Consider the following 12,819-nt stretch of genomic DNA (forward strand, 5'->3'; position numbering starts at 1 on the left):
GCTCAACAGTCTCAACAGCAGCGCCAGGCTCAACAGTCTCAACAGCAGCGCCCGGCTCAACAGTCTCAACAGCAGCTCCAGGCTCAACAGTCTCAACGGCAGCGCCAGGCTCAACAGTCTCAACGGCAGCTCCAGGCTCAACAGTCTCAACAGCAGCTCCAGGCTCAACAGTCTCAACAGCAGCTCCAGGCTCAACAGTCACAACACCAGCTCCAGGCTCAACAGTCTCAACAGCAGCTCCAAGCTCAACAGTCTCAACAGCAGCTCCAGGCTCAACAGTCTCAACAGCAGCTCCAGGCTCAACAGTCTCAACGGCAGCACCAGGCTCAACAGTCTCAACGGCAGCTCCAGGCTCAACAGTATCCACAGCAGCTCCAGGCTCAACAGTATCAACAACAGCTCCAGGCTCAACAGTCTCAACAGCAGCTCCAGGCTCAACAGTCTCAACGGCAGCGCCAGGCTCAACAGTCTCAACGGCAGCTCCAGGCTCAACAGTATCAACAACAGCTCCAGGCTCAACAGTCTCAACAGCAGCTCCAGGCTCAACAGTCTCAACGGCAGCGCCAGGCTCAACAGTCTCAACGGCAGCTCCAGGCTCAACAGTCTCAACAGCAGCTCCAGGCTCAACAGTCTCAACAGCAGCTCCAGGCTCAACAGTCACAACACCAGCTCCAAGCTCAACAGTCTCAACAGCAGCTCCAGGCTCAACAGTCTCAACAGCAGCTCCAGGCTCAACAGTCTCAACAGCAGCTCCAGGCTCAACAGTCTCAACGGCAGCGCCAGGCTCAACAGTCTCAACGGCAGCTCCAGGCTCAACAGTATCCACAGCAGCTCCAGGCTCAACAGTATCAACAACAGCTCCAGGCTCAACAGTCTCAACAGCAGCTCCAGGCTCAACAGTCTCAACAGCAGCGCCAAGCTCAACAGTCTCAACAGCAGCACCAGGCTCAACCGTATCAACAACAGCTCCAGGCTCAACAGTCTCAACAGCAGCTCCAGGCTCAACAGTCTCAACAGCAGCGCCAAGCTCAACAGTCTTAACAGCAGCACCAGGCTCAACAGTCTCAACAGCAGCTCCAGGCTCAACAGTCTCAACAGCAGCTCCAGGCTCAACAGTCTCAACTGCAGCGCCAGGCTCAACGGTCTCAACTGCAGCTCCAGGCTCAACAGTCTCAACTGCAGCACCAGGCTCAACAGTCTCAACTGCAGCTCCAGGTACAACAGTCTCAACAGCAGCTCCAGGCTCAACAGTATCAACAGCAGCTCCAGGCTCAACAGTCTCAACTGCAGCTTCAGGCTCAACAGTCTCAACAGCAGCTCCAGGCTCAACAGTCTCAACTGCAGCTCCAGGCTCCACAGTCTCAACAGCAGCTCCAGGCTCAACAGTCTCAACTGCAGCTCCAGGCTCAACAGTCTCAACTGCAGCTCCAGGCTCAACAGTCTCAACAGCAGCTCCAGGCTCAACAGTCTCAACGGCAGCTCCAGGCTCAACAGTCTCAACTGCAGCCCCAGGCTCAACAGTCTCAACGGCAGCTCCAGGCTCAACAGTCTCAACAGCAGCTCCAGGCTCAACAGTCTCAACAGCAGCGCCAGGCTCAACAGTCTCAACAGCAGCGCCAGGCTCAACAGTCTCAACAGCAGCTCCAGGCTCAACAGTCTCAACGGCAGCGCCAGGCTCAACAGTCTCAACGGCAGCTCCAGGCTCAACAGTCTCAACAGCAGCTCCAGGCTCAACAGTCTCAACAGCAGCTCCAGGCTCAACAGTCACAACACCAGCTCCAGGCTCAACAGTCTCAACAGCAGCACCAGGCTCAACAGTCTCAACAGCAGCGCCAGGCTCAACAGTCTCAACAGCAGCGCCAGGCTCAACAGTCTCAACAGCAGCTCCAGGCTCAACAGTCACAACACCAGCTCCAGGCTCAACAGTCTCAACAGCAGCACCAGGCTCAACAGTCTCAACAGCAGCGCCAGGCTCAACAGTCTCAACAGCAGCGCCAGGCTCAACAGTCTCAACAGTTGCTCCAGGCTCAACAGTCTCAACAGCAGCGTCAGGCTCAACAATCTCAACAGCAGCACCAGGCTCAACAATCTCAACAGCAGCACCAGGCTCAACTGTCTCAACAGCAGCTCCAGGCTCAACAGTCTCAACTGCAGCTCCAGGCTCAAAAGTCTCAACAGCAGCTACAGTCTCAACAGCAGCTCCAGGCTCAACAGCCTCAACACCACTCGGAACTGCACCTTTATCAACATCACAAGCAATCACAGCCACAGTTGCTACAGCCACTTCAACAGCAGGTTACATGTTTCCAGCAAGCTCACAAACTTCAACAGCCCCATTAGTATCCTCAGCAATCACTGCAGCTGCCTCTCCCACACCATCGACACCAACATCACATTCGGTAGCAGTGTCTTCCTACTCTACAGCTGGGCCAAGCTCAGTAACAGCTCCATCAACAGCTGTGAAAATTACGCTTTCATCTCCACCAGGTATTAAAATTTTGCAGGCAACAGCAGCCCACCATCTCACTACAATATCGCTTCCAAAATGTTTTACATACTAGCCACATTCACACAAATCCTGCACCAAACAACAAAAGCCTAAACAACAACAACAATAATAAAACAATCATAGAACGCAAACTTCATCATGTCCAACATTACAATAATAACATTTTCAGAATTTTAAGATTATTAGCAACTGCTAATGTTGCATTTGTTGATGTTTTACATTTTACTTCTTGCAGGATCCACAACAGCGATAAAAACGACAATCCTTACCTCTTCAAGTCCTCAGACTATTTCCGAAGGTAAAAACATTTCTGGACGTGAACGTGCCTCTTAACGCTTTGTCACTTATGTTGAACAAGATAACTGGCAGAGGCTGGCATTCAACATTTCTCCCAATGATTTAGCCTTAGGTTGTCATTGAAACATATTGTAATCAACATTCCACACGTAGTATATATGTAGAGTGCGATTAAAGGCGATTCTAATGAGATACGGGGGAGAGGTGTGAGAGTGCAAGGGTGAGAGTAGAGTGAGATGAGAGCGGAGATGTATTAAGGGTAGAGTCAAGCGAGGATTTTAAAGATTAAGGATAAATTCATGAACATTTCTCAGCTCCCCTATTTCCTAAGGTCAGCAATGTCACAAAGACTATCCTGTCGTCTGTGGAATCAGTGCAGGACATTGCAGCTTGTATCCCATGCCCACTTCCCTCCCTATAAAGTTTTTTTTTTAATTGCATTTTTTAAAATGTAAGTTGAATTCTGTCTCACTGCACGTAGCCAACAGTGCTAATCGGAGGTGCAGGGGAAGTGATTTGATTACCTTTCCTATACTTTGCACTCCGATCGTGTTTTGTATTGTTTGTTGTTGTAACGTTCTGACCTGCCCCCGAGTGAACATATGTGAAAAAAAGGTTCATAGCTCATCGCATTTCTTCCAGTAAAAATACATATTCTGTTTCTATCACCCCAACCCTACTGAAAACCAGTTTTAACTTGTGCTTTTCTCTTTTTACCAAAGGTACAATCGTATCTGTGACAAATGCACCAATCAACGCAGGGAAGACAACAACCTCAACTACAAGCACAGGTAAAAACGTGCATCCTTCAAGGTCGATCATGTTTGAGGTGGCCGGGTGGCTAATAATGTGTCGCAGACAATCATAATTAAAGTGGGTTCTCAAGCATAATGAGTTGATGGTTTTAACCAAGTCACCAAAAACTTACGCAAACTTATGCATCGACGAGTAACCATCCCTAATCTCCCAGTCCATTCATCAAATCAGATGTTACGAGGCTATGCTATATAGATTACATGCAATGGGTTCACGTGATCTCTGTTGCCTGACGGGAGAGGCACTAACATTAACAAGAATGTTGAAAAACAGAGAATGGATATTTGAAAAGAACTTGGGTTTTCGCGGTTGTGCTGCATTGCTCTCCGATATGTTTTCAGGGTGTGCCTCTGTGTGTTGTAAACCCCATTGATCAACCAATAATTAACTGATTAAATGTTCCTATAAATAATGTTTTAAGCGGAGTATGACGAATGCATGACATTGTATTTGTATGAATATCACTAACACTGCAAATATGAAAACTTTTCAGGCACAACTTCAAAGACAGCAACAGTTCCTAGCCTCACAAACTCAACACCAATAACCACAATAAGCACATTAACTACAACAACAGCAGCAACAGCAGCAATAATATTAGCAAGCCAGTCTTCCACGGCAACAGTAGCCACAACGCCACCAACAGTCTCAACAGCAGCTCCAGGCTCAACAGTCTCAACTGCAACTCCAGGCTCAACACCCTCACCACTAACCTCATCCACACCAATTGCATCAGCAGCAGTCACCTCAACTTCTCAAACAGTGAGAATATCCACAACAGCAGCCAAAGGTAATTTGAATGCTGTATCAAAACCCTTGCCCTTCACACACAATAATATACAGCACAATAAACTCCTTACCCCCTACTGTGAAAACTTGGCAGGATCCTCCTGATAGAGTACCTTAGGACTCAGTGACTTTGCCTTGGGTAAACAAGCATAATAATCAATACATCAAATAGAAGCTCTCTGCTGTATGCCTGGGTTGCATTGCATGTTGTTTTAACGTGGTGCCCTACATTTGTCTCTCCGTGCTGGAAGCTTCTTCAATCCACTTCCTGTTAGAATCTAATTTAATTACACTGCAAAATTGTATAATTGTTACATTAATAAAATCTGAACGATAAATGTTAACTTGCACATGTAAATCAAAAAGAACAACACGCTTGAAAAAAACTAGACTCTACACACATCAACAAAATAATCTTTGTATTGCCGATGATCGACGTTCAATCACACGCGATCCATGAAACAGTTTGCGACGTTGCAGCATGACCTTGCAAAGAGTTACTTTGCCAATCATTTAAATCTACTGCAACACAAGAGCTTTTTTGAAATAAAGCGGTCTATTTCTTCCCCAACAGCCACCACGACAGCAAGTGTCAACGGGACGACGACTGTTCCACCAGCAGCATCAACTGCTTCAACAAGAGCAACAGCTGGTAAAGCATGCCACTCTAATTTTCTGCTATAAAGTGCTGCACCATAACGTAGCAGAGACGTTTCAGTGGTGCACTACCACTGTCGAAGGGAGATCACTGGAAAAAACTGCCGAATATGTATTTGCCGGGGACAATTATTGACGGCGGAACGGGATCCAATAAAGTCATCCCTATCTGCCATGTCGGTCATGGGCATTATTTGACCATGCTTCACCATGCTGGTCAGTGCGGGTTTGGTGAACGGGGGTAACCCAGGAGTGGTCGGGGATCAAACCTGGGTAACTGGGTTCATAATACAGTGCGTTAACAACCACACCACCGCTCCACCCCGCACATTGATGGTGCAGTGCAGTGCCGTGTACGATAAATCACTGGCTCCTTCTCGTTTTCAGGACTACTGACGTCACAGACAACGGCGGTCACATCAAATGCCACGGAAGGTGAGTGCTCTGAATGGTATTACAGTCACACTCATGCAAAGCACCATTAAAACAAGTACGGTAAGTTCTCTATTTACGTCGGGGATGCTTCCCTGGAAAACGCAACGATAGGTGGTGAAACAACGTAAATGGAAAATTATATAATCTTAGGATACGTTCCGGGGGGTAATTTTTTGTTAAAAATTTTCAGAAATAATATTAAATAAACGCCAAAAGAAAGATAACAAAAGGTACCCGAAACATAGTCTATCACAAGTCTAAATATATAATGTAAGTTAATACAGAGTACTCACCAGAGATGATGGCGGAGATTGCATTTAGACAAGGTAGTACAGTTGATCATCGATTATCCGGCACCGCGCGATTATCCGGCTGCTTCCAACATTATCCGGCAGTCCCGAGTCAATCCGGCGAGACCGGCAAACCCGCTCCAAAGGCTGTAACCAGTCCGGCGATCGGCACCGTGTAGCGTGACCAAAAAAAGTCGCTATGATTGATTTTCAGTGTCAAATATTATATGCAATACATTATACACTACATACAACTTAAACAATGAAAATGCTGCACGTATATACATCACCCCATGCAGAGTCTTTGAGATTGGAGTGGTAAGTACGTTTATTTATGGCAATTTCACGTAGTAAACTAATTAAAAACACTGCAAAAAAAAACATACTCCACCTAAAAACATGTCAAACAATAATATACAAAAATAAGCTATTTAAAATAATAATTTAGTAATTATCCGGCGTTTTTGAAAATCCGGCGCCCCCACCCCCTGGATAATCGATGGCTTGAGCGCCTGCTTGGGGCCGTCGTCGTATCCACTGCCCAAACCACTGCGTTATTTAATTTCAAATTTTTCAAAAGAACATTCCAGCTAATCAATGCATTTTAAATCGAATTTTTTCCTCTCCATCGTTGGCGATGTTAAAGTGAGAAAAAAACGTAAACAGGAGCAACGTAAATGCAGAACTTTCTGTACAAAGCATTAACAATGTAGCCGATCCACAAATGATGAAACTCGCAGTCAAGATTTCGTTAAATGCGTAAAAGCTGTGTCCCTCAGTCTATTACGGGGGGGGGGGGGTTAGCATAAACTATCGTAACAATGATCCAAAGGGGATTAATCAATAGTATAAAGTTATCTTGCTCTTAGGACGCCTAGAGAAAACCAAACACTGATCCGAGGATTAATGCTCAAAACGTGGAGACATAAATCAGAGCAAAAGGGACGATTGGCAAATCAAATACTCCTGAGGACAAACGCATGTTGGTAAGTGTTACGTAAATCATGTTTATTTGTGAGTTTGCCTTCTAACTGTATTTTCTTTTTTGCTGAACTGAAGGTCTAATTGTGCCCGTGACGCAGCCACCAATTAACGCAGCAAAGTCAACAACTACAGGTAAATGCGTTCCCTTTATGTTGTTTAAAAACAACGCAACCCTCATAACACAAACAGCTCCAGCATCGGATGTGTGTATAGTGTCACTTTCTTAAATACCACAGAAACTCAAAGTGCCTTATATCTCATCTAACTTATTACAATATACTGATGCAGACTAGCCCAGGGGAACCCCATTGGCAGTTATCCCTCTGCAGCAATTTTGGGGTGCCATGGGGGCGAGATGTTAACTCCCTCGCCTGGTATGCAGGTGGTCATGGGTTGAAACCTGACCCTGACGCCTGAAAATTTGGAGTTTGCATGTTTTCCCCGTGGTTGCGTGGATTTTTCTCCAGGTCCTCCGGTTTTCCCTCCACATTTAGAAACATGTGTTTAGAGTATTTGGCTGTGATACATTCCACATAAGCCACTTCATTGATTAATGAATTGTGGCCAGGCTGCTTCTGGAAAAAAAGTGTAGTTTTAATTTAAATAAGGTGTATGCAGCACTGATCTGCATGTGAGCACTAGCTTGCCACTAGTTAGCGATGTTGTGCCCTGTTTTTTTTTCAAATTACGTAATTTACACACGATTTGCATGGCCCGTGAAGTTTTATTCGAGCCACGCACCCCTCTCCACCATCACCCCGGATAGTTGAGCGTTCAGATCGTACCATTAATAACGATGTTGCGCACTGAAATTGGTATTAATCCTCAGGATTGGATTGCATTGGTGCCCTCAACGAACGCGTCCTTCTTAACAGCGTCATTCACCGCCGACGTGTTTGTGCGGCGGTGCACTTTGCGTCCACTACCTGCAACCGGCCATGCGTGTTCCTCATTTGTGGGGTTGTCTAACAGTGCCGTTTTTACTTCTCCAATCCTCCAGTGCCCGTCCATGTGACCACAAGCATCGTCCCTGGGTTCACGTCCTCTGTGACGACGCTGTCGAGCACGAGCTTGCCTCCCTCGGTCGTGTCGAACACGCCGATCTCAATCAACACACCCGGGTGGATGACCACAACCACGCCAACAACGACCACACCAACAACGACCACACCAACAACGACCACACCGACATCAACCACACCAACAACGACCACAACCACCGGTGTGCCACCCACAGCGCCACCAACAACTTCTTCCACGGCGACGACAGCCATCACCTTGGCCCCAACTGGTGAGTTGCCCTTCATGAGTCTGATGAGATGGCCCGTTGAATTTGTGGGTGGGAAACACCCAGTAGGAATTGCATGTGAATCTGGATTTAAATCTAGGTTTTAGCCACCCAACTTTGATTAACCCCTTGGTCAAATGTGGTGAGTTTATGGTCTCAGCATGGTCACTCATGACTTTATAGAGGTCTGTAGACTTACACAGAGACCCATTAACTCACGTAAACAGAGGTGTGATTAAACTGGGTTCTCACATGTCACGGACTGTTAGTCTCAGCGCGGAGGCCAATGACTGCACAAAATCCATCGTCACATATCATTTTCTTTTTTTTTAAGCATGGCTTGCAAAACTTCTCCTTTCATTGCTTTTCTATTGAAGCTCCGATTGTCCCCGTGACAACGACAACAGCAACCTTCCAGCACTTCTACATCAAGTTCACCATCGTCAACCGCAACTACAGCAGCGATCTGGCGCAAAGCTACTCTCCCCTGCGAACGGAGTACACAACAAACATTTCCAACCTGGTGAGTGTCTCTTCACGGTCACGGAAATTTTCGTCTACGGAGTGCCAATTCTACACGTCCAAACTTAGCTTCGTTTCTCATTCCTAAGTTCTCTGTACTGGCTGGAATCAAGAGGCCAGAGCTGGCACAGCTGATATTATGGGTTAATATTTGGTTTCAGCCGCCTGTCACTATACTGGGTTTTTCGAGTGTGGTGAGTTGATGATTTTAGCTTAATCACCAATTACTGTCCCAAAATTTAAAAAAACATTTGGATCTCCACTTAATTGGGCTACATTCTAGCTCTATATAAAAAAAATGTATAACTTTGACTTTTAAAATGCAACGAACGTTACTCTAAGTGGCAGATCGGGTGGGAAACGTGTCATTAGTTATATATCTGCTTCTGTGGAATGTATATCAAATCACTTAGGGTTGTCCTGCTATGTGAGAGTTCTGAGTAAATTCTTCATCTCAAAACGTGACACCAATACCACAATTGGGATAAAATATGGGGAAAAGACAAACATGTTTAATGACACTGGTGCTTGAACCGAGATGTTTGCAAATGCTTGGCTTTTTCTCTCTCTTTCAGTTGGAGAACCTGTTCTATCAGAAAATCGGGGATGCAGTGCAAGCATGCACAGTGACGAATTACTGGTACGTGTGCTAAAACTTTAATCGATAGTAAAAGTTGTCATTTTAATCTCTCTTGTGCACACACGGATCAGAGAACAAACGTTGAACTTTGTGTCAAACGATGATGTACGTCAACTTTGTGTCATTGAATTCCGCAGGGAGGGCCCACTCGTGGTGGTTGCCAGGTGCGAGTTCACAAACACCAGCAGTGTGGACGAGTCGGTGGTTGACGCGGCCTTCAAAGCAGGAACCAACCAACTGTACAACCTGGGACCTTACCTGCTCAAGAACACAGACCTCACAGTGACCAGTAAGTGGACGCCTTCATTTCAACATAAAGAGTTTTGTCTATGACCACAGCACCCAGAATGCGCCCCATCTCATCAGATCTCATGAGCCAAGCAGGTTTAAGCATACATAGTTATTGGATGTGCGACCACCATGCATGACAGGTGCTACAGGCTGCCGCGAGGGCTACGTTGTGGGCAGCAAAGAGCAAGTACCGCTAAATCCATCGTTGTACTGTACTTGTATGCTCCCAGGTCTAGCGCAGTGGATTGACAGAAGCGCTGTACATGTACACGTTATGCACAACACTCTGCTAGTCGCACGGACGTGCGGTGCAAGCGGTTGAGATGTTGGATCGTGGATGTTTGCGTGTGAACAGGAACGGAACCACTGCCTCCAACAGGAACGCCAGCAACTACCAGTGCCGTCACAGCTACAGGTGAGTCTACCAGCACAGTTATCAATCTGGACTATCATCATCAGCCATGGTCAATCCACTGCTGGATAAAGGCCTCTCCAGCATTCGCCACCTCTCACAGTTCTGAATTATTACAATCCATCCGGCACCTGCACACGAGTTGATTTCATGGCTCCATCTACTCAGTAGATGTGCTCTCGGACACGTTATATTCTTTAGCTACCACTCTGTTATTACTCCTGACCATCGTCCATCTTCTAGCCAGGACGTGTCCTGCACAAGCTCACTCGATTTTCTTAACAATTTGAAAGGTGTCTTTAACCTGCATATGTTCTATCATCCACGTGTTCCTTAATCTGTCCCTCCGTGTAATTTCAGGCGTGCATCTCCCCATGCTTCATTGCAAACGTCTCAGTTTCTGTTCCATATTTTTGTGAGTGATCATGTTTATGGACCATATGTTGTAACAGGCAGGACACACTGCCTGTCACAGAAACCCAATGGAATGTAAGGGCTGTGTAACCGTTATTCTAAAATGTTCACGTTTATAACGTGACTTTATCATCATTGGCAGGTCGCTGAAAGTGTTAAAGACCCAAGTAAATGTTGTGGCAACGTTTGAACGTAATAATGACAATTACATGTTCTTTTGCTTTTCTCTAAGTTGCAACAACTACTTCTGCAAGTGCATTCAACGTCACCACAAGTCAGTCGATCACCCAAGGTAGAACATACTTAACATGCAGAATGTAATCAACACTTGAATCGACCTGACGCTGAATAAATATTATGTTGCAGTACCCGCCTGTGATCGCATTCTGTGTGGAATTTCTGTGTTAAATTCCTGTGTTGTATTGATCACGGCTAATGACCATGATGATGATGATGAATTATTCGCTTTCTGGTGAGGTCCACATTAATGGAGGAACCATTTCTGATGTTTTTTTGGAAGATCTTGGGAAAATACCAATTTCATGAACTGTATCAGAAATGCTTTATCAGGGATAATTGATTAAAAGGAAAACTCAGAAGCCCTAATCATAGCTCACACATTAATTATAATTTTAGCACTTTCCAACTCAGGTTGAAAGCGGAAATGCATTAACTATGTCCGTCCTCCTAAAGCGGCGTCACTGTGATTCTCGTGAACATAAGTCAATGTGAACAAAACTTAAATATGAGGTTGTGTTGCTCTTTGGAACTCACCCTGGAGAAAACCAGACACAATGATCAAAGGATCATTGCTCAAAGCTTGGAGACACAAACGAGGGTTACACTTAGAGACACAAACCACCTTTAAAAAAAACGGTGCCGCGGGCTAATGCCCATGTGACGTGACAGCGTGCGACGTCACAATCTGACATCACGTGTTGTTGCGCCATGCGGCATCGTCTCGCTGTGCTACCGGAAACCTAATATCATTATCGCTCATTCCACACTCCCGAAGAAAAGCGCATTTGAAAGCAATGCCATTCACATGAATTTTCGAACTCTTTTCATCCCTTCCCCCCACCCCACTAATCAAAGCTCCAACTGTGCCTGAGCTGAGCCAACTGATCCCCACGACGTCGCCACCGTTCGCCCCGACCGTTGGAGACCAGCAGCACTTCTACATCAAGTTCACCATCGTCAACCGCAACTACAGCAGCGATCTGGCGCAGAGCTACTCTCCCCTGCGAACCGAGTACACCACAAACATCTCCAACCTGGTGAGCGTCGCTTCAGGGTCACGGAGGTTTTCATCTACAAAGTGACAATTCTACACGTCCAAACTTAACTTTGCTTCTCATCCCTATGTTCTTTGCCAATTCAGAGTTCGTTGCTTAAATAGTACTGGCTGTAATCAGAGGTCAGAGCTGGCACAGCTGAGATCATGGGTTCATATCCAGGTTTCAGCTGCCTGTCACTATAATGGGTTTTTCAAGTGTTGTGAGTTAATGATCTCAGCTCAGTCACCAAATACTATCCAACAATGATAAAATGTGGTTCTGAACTTAATTTGGCTAAATTCTAGCACTTAGAATTAAAAAACAAACGTACGTGACTTTGACTTTTATAATGCAATAAACATTACACGCCAGTATAACTTGTCAGTAGTTCCAAAATATCTGCTTCTGTGGAACATATATCATATCACATAGGGTTGTCCTGCTTTGTAAGACTTCCGAGTAAATTCTTCATCTCATAACGTGACACCAATAGCACAATTGGGATAAAATATGGGGAAAAGACAAACATGTTTAATGACACTGGTGTTTGAAACAAGATGTTTGCAAATGCTTGGCTTTTTCTCTCTCTTTCAGTTGGAGAACCTGTTCTATCAGAAAATCGGGGATGCAGTGCAAGCATGCACAGTGACGAATTACTGGTACGTGTGCTAAAACTTTAATCGATAGTAAAAGTTGTCATTTTAATCTCTCTTGTGCACACACGGATCAGAGAACAAACGTTGAACTTTGTGTCAAACGATGATGTACGTAAACTTTGTGTCATTGAATTCCGCAGGGAGGGCCCACTCGTGGTGGTTGCCAGGTGCGAGTTCACAAACACCAGCAGTGTGGACGAGTCGGTGGTTGACGCGGCCTTCAAAGCAGGAACCAACCAACTGAACGACCTGGGACCTTATCTGCTCAAGAACACAGACCTCACAGTGACCAGTAAGTGGATGCCTTCATTTCAACATAAAGAGTTTTGTCTATGACCACAGCACCCAGAATGCGCCCCATCTCATCAGATCTCATGAGCCAAGCAGGTTTAAGCATACATAGTTATTGGATGTGCGACCACCATGCATGACAGGTGCTACAGGCTGCCACGAGGGCTACGTTGTGGGCAGCAAAGAGCAAGTACCGCTAAATCCATCGTTGTACTGTACTTGTATGCTCCCAGGTCTAGCGCAGTGGATTG

Source organism: Lampetra fluviatilis, chromosome 59 (genome assembly GCF_964198595.1).
Source record: "Lampetra fluviatilis chromosome 59, kcLamFluv1.1, whole genome shotgun sequence".
NCBI lineage: Eukaryota > Metazoa > Chordata > Hyperoartia > Petromyzontiformes > Petromyzontidae > Lampetra > Lampetra fluviatilis.